Here is a 15,232-nt window from a genome sequence, read left to right as displayed (position 1 = left end):
GCACACAAAAGATTTCTATAAAAAAAAAAAAGGGGAGAAAGAAAAAAAGCCGAAAGAGAACAACAACACAAAAAGCTTCTTCGAAATAGCTGAATGCAATCACTGGAATTATCTATTTATATCATGATTTAATGCTCGGTACGCTTTCATTCTTGCCGCGTTGTGGATCTCTCCTCGTGGAAACAACCAGCTGAATGCCAAACGGACCAACAGAATATAAAATCAGTCTTCGAAATAGCCAAAAAAACACACACAAAAAGGGTGCTGTAAAGGAAAAAGGGCCCTGCGGCAACAGAGACAAGTGTAATTTAGTTTTTTTCCTGCTCGCTCCAATCAGAGCGCAAAGCGTCCAACAATTAGGAAGCGAAAGAGAGAGATAGAGAGAAGGAGAGAGGGAAGAAGAGAAAGAGAGGTGGCCATAGTAACAGATGGAGAGAGGTGAAATAGAAAGAGAGACTGCCCTTGCGACCGCGACCTCTCTCGGGTGTTATTCTTATCCTTTACTTGCCTACAGCAGAGCAATAATTCACTCCGGTCTCAGTGTCATTGTGACGATAGGAGAGAGAGAAAACCACACACACACACACACACACATATATATATAGCGAGAGATTATACACACACGCACCATCTCAATTGCAATGGAGATGGAGCTACAACTCCAAACAAGCAGGCCTGAATAATGAAATACACATTAAATATAAAATAGACTGGGGGATTGTGGAGTCTGCAGCGCCACAGCAGACACCGACACTTACACATGGCGGGGGAGAAAGTAGGCTAGAGTGTGTGGCTGGATGTCTTTCATCATTAACATGACAGCGACAGCCTATAATACGGCAAGTGTATATTTAGAATAGCGTACAACTTGTACATGACAACCTTTTCCTTATAGCTGGTGTTCAACTCGACCGGGAGGATTTTAACATTTCAGACGACAAAGATACAGCAAAAAAAGTGTCACAATGTCCAGGATATGGGTCAGTGTGTGTGTGTGTGTGTGTGTGTGTTAGTATTGTATTGTTTTTTACAGATCCATTGCATCAATTTTTTATGCGTAGCCTTCAGCCGGGCGCTTTATTGGGTGAATGCTGGCAGGAGGCGTATCGCACTTTCTAGGGGTGCGTAAGACTAGAAAAAGGTGCGACACAAATACACACAATACAAGTCAGAGTACCGTTGTGACCGTCGATAGACAAAGACCACCATGCCCGGCAAAAATGGGCAAAAAAAATCACAACTTGGGCTGAAACGCTACCAAAATATTGAAGATATTGGATTATTTTTGCGCCTAATGTTTACCGGGTGCAAAAAAAGATGGTTTTAATCAATTGTTTGATTGTCTGTCTGTAAAACGTCACAATATATAGACAGTTTTCTTCAAACTCAAGCAGACAAACACAAAAAACACAAATATATTCAACTTGTTATGATATAAAACAGAAGATAAGTCGCGTCATATCGTAATTAAGAAGCTGATGAACGTTTTGTTTGAAAGGTGACTGAAATTATTGATGGATTATCGTTTCTGTTGCTTGATAAATCCATTAATGTTTAGTTTGATTTAGTAATGGTAGATCAATTTAGGTAGATCAATTGTTTAGTCTTAAAAATCTACACAACATAGATAAAAATGTTTGTTTTGTTCCCTGACGGTGCAAAACCACGAAGATATTTAATGTATAATGACACAAAACAGACTAAAAGCATGTGAACGCTCACATTTCTAGAAGCTGGAGTCGGTGAACATTGATTAATCACCCGACTAATCGATTATCCAATTTGTATACACGATTAGTTTTCTGTCAGTCAACTACAAGGGGGAGGGTGCACCTGTGACAGCACACGTGTCTTCATACGTGTTGCAGGATCACCGGACCTGTCACAGCTCATGAATTCACCCGGAGGCCTGAGAAATCCACTTCTCCTGTCAGTAGGAGTTACAGCGACTGAGAGGGGGGGGGGGACACGACTGACAAAGACTGGAGAGGAGGAAGAGGAGGAGGAGGAAGAGGGCACCAGACAAGTACAGACATAGGCAGACTGTAGGCTCAAAAATTCAGATATGGCACGATTAACCGCCTTCGAAACGAGGAGACAGGCGGCGCGACGCTTTTGGACACACAGCTGCCGTTGGTTGTTTTTTTTCCACGTCCACTCTTACGCAACCGACACAACATCCCTCCGGTGCGCTCCGGCGAGCGAGGAGGGGTCACTTCCTGCCGATCAGAGGCACGCGGCGTTGAGCGGCAATAATGAGCCCGTGTGCACATGGAGAGGCACAATGAAAGCCCGGTTTCACCCGACTGGCAGAACACAACAGGATGCCGGTGAGGAAAAAGAGAGAGAGAGCGAAAGAGAGAGAGAGAGAAAGAGGGGCTGACAAGTCCTGCATGGCATGAAAAATGTAAATGGGCCACGATCGCGTTGTTTCACATTTCTCACGGCCGAACGCACAAGCAGGACGTTTTTGTTGACGCAGGACTTTGGGGGTCGAGGGGACGAGATGGATGGATGAAGGAGGATGAATAGAGATGGAAGGGATTTGAGAAAGAAGAAAAAGAAAGGCCAAGGGATGGCGAATGGTTAGCACCTGTAATAAGGAGAATAAATGGATGATGAAGGGGTGGAATGAGTGGGACCGAATGAAAGGAAGATGCGTGGGCGTCGGGGGAAAAAAAAAAACCACAACCACTCGGGGAGGAATGAAAAGAAATGAGGAACAGTGGGACGGATGAAACGAGAAGCTGTGACGATGAAAACGTTGGAGCGAATAAGGATTGATGAGGAGAGGCGGTGGAGGAGGAGGAGGAGAGGAATGGGGAAGCGGCTCCGGAGGAGGAAGATCCTGAAAGGAAGGAGGGAGGAGGACAAGTTTGGTCATGAGATGATGTGGATGAAGATGAAGGAGGAGGAGGAGGACGGAGTGGTGAGGACTCATTAGACCCACGTAAGGCTGGAACATTAAGCCGTCCCCGCTCGACCGTTTTATCTCCCTCTCTCCTCCTTTTGTTCTCCAGAAATATCCGAGTGGGAGGGAGAGAGAGCGAGAGAGAGAAAGCAACAGAGTGTGAGGAAGAAGGAGAGTTACAGTATAAGTGAAGTGATGACAGAGTGAGGGGGAGAGAGAAGGAACAACAGCGACAGAGGAAGCAGATGAGAAGTGAGCAGAAAACACGTTTAAGAGATACCTGATGCCTCTCATGTCACGCCAACCATACGCGCACAACTAAATACACACAGTGTGGCATTCGAGGACACCCCTGGAGGGTTTAAAGTGGCGCTTTAGAGTCATTTCTCCCGCGAACCTCAGAAGAATTCATGCCTTTTGTGTATTTATGTTTAATGAAATGTGTTAATAGGCTCGTTAAGCTTCAGGGGAAATGGGCGGCGGTGCCAAAAACCCAAAAGGAAAGGCCAAATATTTGATGAAAATATGGGTGAAAATCTCACTCAACAGTCTGTAAACATTAATCAGTAGCGCTGAAATGATTCAAAGATTTACTATCTGGATGTCTGACGAGAGATTGGCTCTTTTTCTTGTTTTGGGTTGTATTTTACAACGATTAATAGTCCCACGATACAATATCGTCACGATACTTAAGTCCCGATACGATATTATCACGATACTGCGATATATTGCGATTCATTTGCTTTTTTTCAACCACAAATTGTCCCCAAAGTAAAACTTTGCCAACAAAAAATGAATACATTTTACTATTCTACGACCAAAAACATTTAGATTAAATAAAAGATCGATACTTGGCTTCCGTGTATCGATACAATATCGGCAGGCAAAATATCGCGATACTTTGCCGTATCGATTTATAGATTAATTGATAAAACAATCAGCAGATTAGCCAATAAGGAGACCAATCTAAATGTTCCTTTTATTCCTGTCATGAAGAGTTATCTACAGCGTTTGAGCTCAATTCCAGTATAAACTTTAAATTAAAGCTAATTGGTTAACTTTTAGTCAGATTGTCTCACTACTTGTGATTTTTGTCACTTGTGATGTATTTTTAGAGGTGCGACTGACTTCCCACAGCGCAGCGATGAACTCAACGTGCACGACGTCATCGCAACAGCCGTGAGCTGAACCAAGAAATGAAGAGAAGTAGAGACGTCGGATACAAAAGAAGGTTTGAAATCGGGGGAAATGTCTGATGGAAAGAACAAGAAAGTGACAACTTCGGGGAAAAGAGAAAAGTTCAAGCGGCATTTAGAGTTTTTTAAGGGATGAGAGAGAAATGTTGAGCTGAGTTTCAGTACAAAACCAAATACTTTCTTGATAGCTCGCTTTGCAGGAATGAATCACATAGCTCTGAATAATTAGAGCCACAGTTTTCACATTTAAAACACAAGACGCCAAACAAAATCATTTTAAATCGGATTAAAGGAATAAGGAATAAAGAAACAAGTCTGTGTCACAGACACATCTAGAGTTAGATGGAGAATATAAGAAAATAGTGACATTATTAAGTAGAAACCAGTCAACGATACTTTATGACGTCGTTATTAATAAACTCAGAAGATGAAAAGAGCGAGTGATGTCACCTGAAGAACAGAGTGGAGTCTTTTATTTCGGTCCGTCACACAATTTCCTTTTTTTCTAATCGCAATCTGTCACACGCCATGGCCTCTCTGCTTCTCTAATAGTGTGGCTGTCTACACACACACACACACACACACACACAGTCCATGCTTAAGGTGTGGCCACGTCTACCTGGATCAAGGTGACAGCGAGCACAGCGGCCCTCCAAACAGAGCAAACAAATCAGAGATGGTTTGACACGTGCTGCTGACACCAGTGAAAAAAGAAAGAAACAGAGACGCTCAACGCCGCTCTACACTCGAGAAACCCCTCCACCTTTGAAAAATAAAATAAAACACACATTGAGACGCCTACACGGTGCGAGAGCTGCTCAGACTTGCACTGTGGAGAAGAAAGAAGAAAAAAAAGGCGCAAAACAAATCTGGAGAATACAAATAACTGCAGAAGCTCGATGAATAGAGTCTCTCTCTAAAGCCAGTTACCACCACTCCCCACATTCACATGCGGAGACTTCCACATCTGCACCCCACCCATCCATCCATCCATCCATCCACCCATCCATCCATCCATCCATCCATCCATCCGGCTCACCTTTGTCAGTCGAGCGCCGCCTCGTCTGCCCGGGTGATAAAAATCCTGCAGCATAGTGAGGGAGATCCTCCACAAAAGGGAGGAGATCGTAGGGGCACGGAGAAAAAAGAAGAGAGGAGGGGTGGGCGGTGGGGGGACTAAAAAAAAACAACTCGGGGATGAAAGAAAAGAAAGGATGAACGATAGAGGGAGGGAAATAGGAGGGAAGTGAGGGAGAGAGAAAGAGAAGAGAGGTAAAGAATGACCCAGACAGGCGCAGAGCTCTCCACAATGTGAGCAGCGAGGGAGGGCGAGCGCCAGGTGTCAGCACGCATACACTCACAGACACACACACTCACACACACAGACACACACTCACACAGACCGGCAACTCTCTCTCGCTCTCTTCCCACCCCCTCTTCTTCTCCCCCTCCTCTGGCAGCAATAACTCTCCCTCCTCCTCTTCCTCCTCCTCCTCCTCTCTTCTCTCAGCCAGGACAGAATTACTTAACTCTTTCAAAGCCGGTGATCTCCCACCACGATCGCTCTTTCTACTTCTACATCAAGGTAATTGAATTCCCTGGATCACACAGAAACTGCTTCTTTTTGCTACTTTGGGGCGGCTGCAAACACAAAGTCAATGTGGTCGAAACATGTAAGCAAGAAGCTGCGAGCAACGTCAGCATTCGTGTAAGTACAAAACTCTGTCTCCTTTGGTCTCCACCGAGGAGAAATATCCGGCTCGTTAGCCGCTAGGCGCTACACTTTGTTCACCGGCTAGTTGCTAACTTTGCGTGTCTGCCGCGTGGAACCAAAAAACACAACAGCAACGAGTTGTAAAACCAAAACAATTAGCTGAAAGATGCTTAAAAAAACTCACAAAACAGACAACCCGTTGATATTACATGTAATCAGTTACTCGTCAACGGAAACCATCGCTCTCGCCACTTAAAGAAACCAATTTAGCTATTTCTGCAGCTTGACCCAAAGCCATAGCCCCAGATAAAGACAACGTGGGTCCTGCTGTCCAGCTGGACGGTCTCGCCGGTGTTCGCGTGCTCGAGGCCCGTCGCCTTTCACGTGACCGTGAGCCGAGCGGCCGGCGTTATCTCGGCTCAGTCGCCGCCTGAGGAAAAGACGCCATTATCTAGGTCACAGTAACACCCAACTGCTGAATATCAGCCACGCCTCCTCCTTTAAATCAAGCCGTCAACGCGAACATGGAGTAAAAGCGCCGACTCAGATGCAGATTAAATAATCAGATGGAGGGATCGCAGGACTTCCTGGATCCCGGACTTCCTGCCGTCACCGTGCGAGATGTATAACTTTTAGAGAGCCGGAAACCACCCGGCTATGTCGTGACTCTTACACTCACCGTACCGATTTTTTTAGACGTGCACCGAGACCGCTTCAAACATTCACAACGGCGATCCAAAACTGAAAACTGCCGAACGCTGGGAGGCGGACTGATGGCCTCGACAAACTGAGGCGTGAGGCATGAATCACGCCAATCTTTCACACATTGGAGTGTGCTGTAGCAGCTTAAAAAAAAAGCACAAGAGGATGTGCTTCACGGTGATTGTTGCAGAAAGGAACAGCGTGCAGCCGAGTACAATCGACAGCAGCGAGTACGTGCTCTTACAGCAAAGAATGCACTTGACAGTATTGTTTTTTTCTTCTTCTCCAGCGATAATAGCTGTACGCTTTCTTCAAAATACTGCATGTACTGTATATTTTTGATTCGTCATAGTAGGAAAAGCGTTCAATTTCATGAACAAACTATGACGAATTGTGAAATACTAGATATCTGTGACAGTGTGGGCTCCATGTTGACGTAGCTGTGATGGATTAGCGTAGCAGCGGCGCTTAGCGAAGGGTCCATTGCTCTAAATTTCCAAAAAGAACACTGTGGTCCGGTGACATTATCACTTTAAACTCACCTTATAAGAGTTAAATTACTCTTTAATACCACGATATTGATTCCAGCCACATCTCCAGAGCCTGAACTACGACCCGGCACGACTCAAAATGAGGCATTCGGGTGAAATGTTGCGCGTCAAGTGGCCTCCACTGGACCGTAATGACGGCCTCGATATAAGTGCCTCCCACGCTTTCCGCCAGATAGCAGAGAGAGTGCCGCCGCCGCCACTTTTCGGTCAAGTCGTCCCTCAGCACCGTCTGGAATCGCCTCTGACCTTCGGCGCGCTTTCATTTTTCCAGGCCGCTTGTTGCCACAGTTACCAGGTGACCAGGCCGCAGGTGTCACCTCGGCCGATAAGGTCGGGCGCAGGCGGCTTCCACGGCGCCACGCTCGTTATATCGTCTGTGACCCCCCTTTTTGTTCCCGGGGTGCACAGAAAGAACGTATGGAAATTTTCTTTTGTATTTATTATGGCGTTTCTGAAAGACGTTTTATTTTGAAAAATGACGTTCGTCTGTGCCTCTCCATACATGTCAAGACGCTTGGTCACGTGATACTTTACCTCAAAAAGTAGCAAAAATGTGCACACAAAAAACACAGAAGAAGAGCTGAAGACTTCCACGAGAAAGAAAGCTGCATTTGAAAGACAATAATCAGGAGTCTTACTTTATATTTGGGTTTATCGCTAGAATTCAGCGTCAAGGTGAGTTTTATTTTGCACATAATTTATATTTGTTTTCATGGCGGTCGTATCATTTGTTTGTTTACATAGTTACACAGGAGACATAAAACTATCAAATATGAAAAATACTCATATGCAACACAATAAATTAGCAGAGCATGGGAAAATTGAATAATAAAGAAAGTATATATGTACGTGAAGTGTATATAAAGTGAAGTAGAAGTATGCACAGTGACTAACTAGACGACAAAACACATTACTCATCAGTAAACGCATCACTTAAACAATATACATATTTCAGAATAGTTATATTTAATATATTAATTTTCTGTCATTACTTTTGCTTGTATCTTTCTTTTGTTGTCGAGCATGGTGAATATTCACAGTAATAGTATTTTCTGTGTACTATACATGTGCTTTCCTGCCGGTCGTATCTTTTTAGTTGGTCATATTTATCCCCCACGCCACAAAAAAGGTCTAGAAGAGGAAATGAAGACGGCGAGCTTGCAGAGAGGAGGAAGAGGAGGAAGAGGAGGAGACAGAAGACGGTCCTCAGGGGAAAAGAGAGACCGACTGCGGATCAATTCATCTCTGGCGCTCTGATGAGAGAAACATATGACGCTCGCGCATTCATCAATCCAACAACTTCACTCCAGACGGCTCCCGGTGCCGCGCCGCCGCCGAGTCGCCGCCGCATAAAGGCGCCCCGAGAAATAAATGTCAACAGCCGGAAAAGGAAAGCTCGCTAAGTGACACGTTGCGGCGCCGCTCAAAGAGGTCGCGGGCGTCGCAGCCGCCGTTCTCAGCAAAGCAAAAGGTCGCGGCTCCTCTCGACAGCTGTGCGGCGTATTGATTCACCGATCCGTTGTCTGCGCCGCCGTCTACAGTCTGTGTTTACACCGCGTCCTGATGCTCGCGTTTGAGACACGCCGAGGTTTTCTGACGTGGAGATGGAGGAGTTTACAGATTAATTACGCTCGACAACAAAAGAAGGACGCAAACAAACCGGAGCCGAGTACAAATGAAGTCATGACAGAAAGTTAATGACATATTGTTTAAGTGATGTGTTTACTGATGTGTAACGTGTTTAGTTAGTCACTGTGCATACTTCTATTTCACTGTATACATCGTATATACATTGTACTTTCATTTCATTTACTTAATTTCATATAGTGAGTATTTTTCATGCTTTATATTTGTACGTCTTCTATGTAACTGCTTGCTGATGCCACAAACAAATTCCCCCCTGGGGATGAATAAAGTATCTATCCATCATCCATCTATCAATTAATCCATCCATATAGCAATCCATCCATCCATCTACATATCTATCCATCCATCCATCCATCTACATATCTATCCATCCATCCATTCATCTATCCATCCATCTACATTTCCATCCATCTACATATCTATCCATCCATCCATCCATCTACATATCTATCCATCCATCCATTCATCTATCCATCCATCTACATTTCCATCCATCTACATATCTATCCATCCATCCATCCATCTACATATCTATCCATCCATCCATCCATCCATTCATCTATCCATCCATCTACATTTCCATCCATCTACATATCTATCCATCCATCCATCCATCTACATATCTATCCATCCATCCATGCATTTATTGATCCACCCACCAATCCATCTATCCATCATCCATCTATCAATTAATCCACCCATATAGTAATCCATCCACCCACCAATCCATCTATCCATTCATTCATTTATCCACCCATCCATCCATCAATCAATCTGTCTATCCATCCATCATCCATCCATTCCAACCTCGCTCTCTGACATTAGCTTATTCAATGTGCTGCTTCCTTTTGAATATTTTTGTTTTTCAACGGCTCTGGGAATTTTAGATTTTGATCATTTGTTCAACAATAAATGGAGAAAACTAAAAAGGCCGATCAAATGAAGAAAGGAGAGTAATCGCTGGCTGTAACTCTGAATTACAGCGTCAACTATTTCCTCCAATGTCACAATGAACAGAACTCTAAAACAATCTGTCATTTGGGTGAACGTCTGCAGTGAATGAGGTAAAAAAAGAGGCTTAAATATGATATCTCTCTGCAGGATTTTTATAAAACCTTGCCCACTGAAACCCCTCCATCCATGCAACATGCAACGTCTTCCCCCTCCCCTGGTTCATCGTCACCGGACGGAAGAGCACATTCTGTGGAGCAGGAGGTGCCAATCTGTCGCTCGGTGGAGATCAGCCAGAATCAGCTCGCATTAAGCCGCCGCTGCTCCTGCAGCCTCATTCATCTCTCCGATAGGCTGGAATGATTCATTTCTACGCTCGCCGATGTTCGCTGGATGCTCCACGGCTCGCTTTGTATGCAAGCGGCGGCAATATATATGTAAATGTGCAACATCTGCATATACACGTCCCTGACGTTGCATTCGTTAGATGTTACAGCGAGCGAACAGATGAAATCAGCCGTGAATACGTAAGCGTGAGATGAACTCAATAACGGGTGCGGGACTGGATGTAACTGTTGATTTGGGGTCTGCAGAGGGAGTGTTTTAATGTTGGACTTCCTATTAAAAGTTGCTGTAACCCCTGGCTAATTGTTTGGCTTTCAATGAACTGAAACACATGCATTTCTTTACAATAATCCATCCCGTCCAAGACGAATTAGACAAATATGTCCCCTATTATAAGCAGCTTTAAGCACGTTTAACAATTCACCTCGTCTCCAACAATGTTTATCACATTATTACATCATTTTTTGAAGATCCCAGAAAGCAGTCGGGTTGGTTACGCTCAGCCGGATCAACCCTCTTCCCCGTGTGAAGCGAGGAGCGGATAAATAAAAGCAGAAGGGCACTTGGAGAGAGCGCCCCCCACCCGCCCCCTTCGCCAAGGTCGTTTCCATCAGCGGAAGGATGATGCATAATTTAACGGGCTTCTTCCTTTCGGCCCTCGCGCTTCAAAAACACGTCGAGTGAATAATTTGCGTCAGCGGTAATCCCGCTCGCGAGCTAACAAACCCCTCCTCGTGCGAGATTAACACCGGCCAGGGTGCTGGAAATCAACTGGTGCGGAAGTCTCGAATCTTAAAGTAATATTTGTCGGGGGGGGGTGGGGGGGGGAATAAATCCACGGCGTCGGTGCAGACGGGTTTTATCTGGGATTGACGATAATTACTCGCCGTGGCGTGTCTGGCTGTTGTGTCACTCCTCGTGCTTCAGAGCTCAGAAAGTGTGTTTGCTGATCTGATGATCTCTAATTAGATTTCTCCACCACTGTGGGAAACGAGCCATCAATTAGAGCGCCGCGATAAGAGGGGGGCACCGATTTGATTCCCGTCGAGCACCTGCTGCCTGTCAGACTCGCTCCTCGTCTCACTGACGGGAGGAAATTAAAGCGTCGTGTAGCGGCATTTTACGATAACGGACTTTTTTTTAACCCGCTCATCATGAGAAATGGAGGAAAAAATGAAGTTAGTTTATCCATTTTATAGCGAATGCGAACAAGAACAGGTTGACGAGAGTTGCTTCTCCAAGCCACTGGAGCCAGTTTGGACCCGTCAAGCATCCTTCTAAATAAATGAAACGGATTATTCTGAACTTAAGCCATGGTTTTGGTTCGATTGGAGCGGTGTCAGTTGAACACAAACGGGTCCAGACCAAATGAAAAAGGGGAATCCTGGTCTGACATGAATTCAAAAGATTCAATATGTTCAAAAATATTCAAAATGTCATCTTGTATGATTTAGTTTTTGGTTAAAAACCTGCAGGATCTCATCTGAGCTTCATAATAAATTGCCATTAGACGTCCATGCGATTTGAATCGTGCTGAAATTGGTACTGGAGAATAATTCATGTTGGTATCGACTACACTTCTGGTGTCGTAACATCTCCACAAGTTGCCTCTTGTTCCTTTCCTGTCAGTTCGCCATTGTAGACGGCGCACATCGGCGTCTACAATCTGTTTAACCCCCACGACTCGCTCGGTCTCTTTCTCAGGCGAGAGAAGAGAAGAGTTTTTAAACTCCCGGCGCGAGCGAGCGCTTCCAGCTCCATCCCGTCGCTCTCGGAGCTTATTAGTCATGCAACGGCTCCCGGTCCAGACGCCGCGACCTCTCAACCCCCGCTTCTCATTTTCCAATCAGCCGCTGCCGTGACCTGTAATTGCGGTGTCAGGCTGTTGACTTTGTTTCGAGTCTAGACCCACTTGATGGGCGGGGAGAAGGACACGGCAGTCAGAATTTAAAACCCTGTTGCACCACGAAAATGAAAACAAAAAAACGCCTCCACGCTGCTCCATCGTGTGTCACATCCGAGACCTTCTCGCTCACTTTTTGTAGGGGCTTTCCATGCGAGCTGTACTTAAATGAAACTGCCGCCGGCAACAACAACAGAGGCCCTCTAGAAAGTCTTAAATATATACAGTACTCTGGTTGGAGTCCGATGAAAAGACTCATCAAATACAGAAAAAACACTGCAAGACATTTGTCCTTTTTGCTTAAAGAGTCTTAAAAGTGTTGACTTCACATTTAAGAAGCGTCTGATTAATGACAAAGTGGTGGAAGTGGAGGAGGAACGGCGGCGACGTCCAGACTGACTCGACTAATACTGATGGTGTCTGAGGACGCTCCTTCATCCCGGGGACGAATAACACTAACGATGATTTGATTTTCATAAACTGTCCAAGCAACGAGCAGTCGCTCCACGTGACGTGATGCTTTTTTGCTTATTTTATTTTTTTAAAAGTCAAGTCTGACAACGACCCAGAGGAGAGCTGAAAAAGGAAACGTCGCAGCTTCCACTCGTCCTCGGAAACAAATGAAAACGAGCCACAGGTGCGAGAATGTGCCCCCCGAAAAAAGGACAAAGCGGCGTCCTGGCGAGCTATTATATTTGAGTATTATATCTTTATAAATAGCGGTATGAGGACAGAACGGTGTGCACAATGCAGATCCAGAGGGAGATACCAGCCTGCCCTCCCTCCTACGAGTGTGTCACAATAGAGATTTACGCAGCATCTTTGCAATCGGAGCGGCTAATCTGTGTTATTCAATTAAAAAAACGCCATTCATTCCAGCTTAGTAACTCTGGGGGGGGGTTACACACACACACACACACACGGCGTCTCCGGTGCAGATCAAGGGGACAGCTGGCTCGTCTGTTGTCTGCAGATTAGAGGGTGCGTTTTCCACCCCTTCAGATCTCGAGCGTCGCCGAAGACCGGCGGACGCTCACTTGAAGCCGCGTCGAACGCGCAGAGGACGCTCCGTTTATCTCGCAATCTCGCGCACACTTGAACCAAAAGACCCCGTCGCCTGTGCAGCCACAGTTTCTTTTTTTTAGTCCTCTCTCTTTGAGCCGAGTGCTCTTCCTCCTCCTCCTCCTCCTCCTGCCACGGCCGCCGCGGCAGCAGGATGTAGCTTACTAGCGCTCCCTGTCTGTCATAAGCCGATAAGTCAGGGTTGCTCAAGCCGGCACCCCGATGTGTCCTTAGTGGAGCAGCGAAGAGGAAATGTCTGCATGCATAAGTGATGCACGTGAATTGTGTCTTAAACGTGCTGCAAACTGCTGGATGCAGATGTTTCAGCGGAGGAGAGACAGACTCCCGGCAAAAGTGACAGAGACGGATGTCAAAAGACCGGATTTCTCTCACACAAACACACAAACATAACAGCGGGCAGAGGAGGAGGCAGCTTTAGTTCACTTCAGCCTTGACATCGCAACGTAAGAGGATGAATCCACGGACGCGTTTATGTGAATTACCTGAAGAGCAGGACCTCGCATTGAAAAAAGGCTTTAACCGGAATAACCCTCCAGAGCGGCAAGTTGTAGTCAACAAGCCGCTAATGGATAACAACAGCCTTGAACCAGCAAAGGAAAAAAAGCTTTTTAAATCAAAAGTATGATCGATTACAACCAGGAAGTCAAATGTCAAATGAGGGTTTTGTTGTCGTCCTGAAATGAAACACCGACCTCCTGAAGAAGGAATTAATTACGTAGCAGTCAGGAAACGGGATATTTGGAAAGGTGCAGCTATTAAGCATCTTATACTCCAAACCTTTGCCACAAAACTCAATCGCTTTTCTTAAAAGAATGTCAGTAAAAACATGTTTTTAATAATAATAATAATAATAATAATAACAGCGGGCTGCATGGTTGAATCCTCGGCATCGATACATAACAGCAAAAGCCTCCAAAACAAATGCCAAAAAAAAAAGTTGTGGGATATTTCAAGCTTTACTAAATAAATTCATCTGTGCAAATTGAGTGGGCGGCATTTCCAAAAGCCCTCAGATATCTGCTCCCATAATAAAAGACCCGATTTCAGCGAAGGCAGTTTAAGAGAGCGGCGGTTTGTTTCCCGTCGCGTCGCCAATAACCCGAAACTTATTCGATTAGGACGAGAGCGACCGAGACGGAGCGACGTGATCGCGCCTGTTGTTTTTGGGCCGGGGGAGCATCCACCGCATCCTCTGAGTGAGCGCCTCCATGAGGCTTGAGTGACAGTAACGCACGCGTAGGAAACAAAGAGCGCTTCGTGTGGTTTCACCGAAGACCTCGGAGCGACGCGACCGCTGTGTCATTTCACCTGCGGGGGAAACGGGACGGACAGGGGAAGAGCTTCGTTTTGGCCGTTTCCTGCACTGGATTGAAGGCTTTTTTAATGCCACATTAAGGTCAATTTAACCCTTGACCATCGAGATTATACCTAAGAGTGATTGACAACAATTTTTCGTAATATAAAATCGATGAATCTGGACCCAAATGGATTAACCGATTAAATAAAAATGTTGCTGCAACGTATCATTATGAGGTAAATGTTGATAGCAGGATGTAATGGCTATGGGATGTTGACGCCAGCAGTGATTAGATTTGTTTCTTGAAAGCCTCGCAGTGTCTGCCAGTAAAGCGACGGCTCACTTTACGGCACAAAGAAAGTCCATCGGACGGCCAAAACAAGTGGAGGATAGTTCATACTTTAACCCGGAGAACACTGTGGAACCAATTTTGTCTCCAGACCTTTATTCCTGCGTTTGAGTTGTTGTAGGAACCCAAAATTAATTACAATAGTTGTGTTTATTCTATGTATTTGTTCAGTAGAGTCTTGGGGAAAAAGAAATCACTTTTAAAAGATATTTTGATCGCAACTATGAACATCCAGCAAGATATGAGCCAGATTCCCCAAAAAAGCCTCCTGGAGCGTCAATAAGACACCTTTTTGGAAAGATTAGGACCTAAAGAATCAGAATCTCCAACAAAAATCACAATAAAACAAAGTCTTGTCCTGTTAGGAAGGAGTTTCAGTCAAAAAACATTGTCTGAATGGGGCACGCTGGGGTTAGCGCTGTTAGCATGGTTTTCTGCAAGCTGGCCACCATGTTGAGAGCCATGTGGACGCAATCTCTCAATCATATAATGCGCTCAGATTTTTTAGCCTTCAACGACTTGTCAGGGCCTCCAAATGACAAGATACCCGCCTCCTGATATGCGTCATACAACCATGTTCAAA

The 15,232-nt window shown here is 45.2% G+C and overlaps 1 protein-coding gene across 7 annotated transcripts in view; it reads right to left on the bottom strand.

The window, feature by feature from the left end:
* The window catches only part of tanc2b (tetratricopeptide repeat, ankyrin repeat and coiled-coil containing 2b), a 129,203-nt gene that overhangs the window by 79,522 nt on the left and 34,449 nt on the right, over window positions 1-15,232 (bottom strand). Inside the window, exon 1 of one of the 7 annotated variants that reach the window (XM_068582635.1) lies at window positions 5,147-5,425. The exons of the other annotated variants lie outside the window; for them this stretch is intronic. The gene's annotated coding sequence lies outside the window, so the exon portion shown is untranslated. Of the gene's footprint in view, window positions 1-5,146; window positions 5,426-15,232 lie in introns of those variants that run through there. 7 annotated transcript variants of the gene reach the window in all.

This window comes from Clinocottus analis, unplaced genomic scaffold, assembly GCF_023055335.1.
Source record: "Clinocottus analis isolate CAN_PGR_092001 unplaced genomic scaffold, fCliAna1.0.p SCAF_19, whole genome shotgun sequence".
Lineage (NCBI taxonomy): Eukaryota > Metazoa > Chordata > Actinopteri > Perciformes > Cottidae > Clinocottus > Clinocottus analis.
The sequence above is the reverse complement of the archived record's forward strand: the minus strand, read 5'-3'. Positions and strand labels throughout refer to the sequence as shown.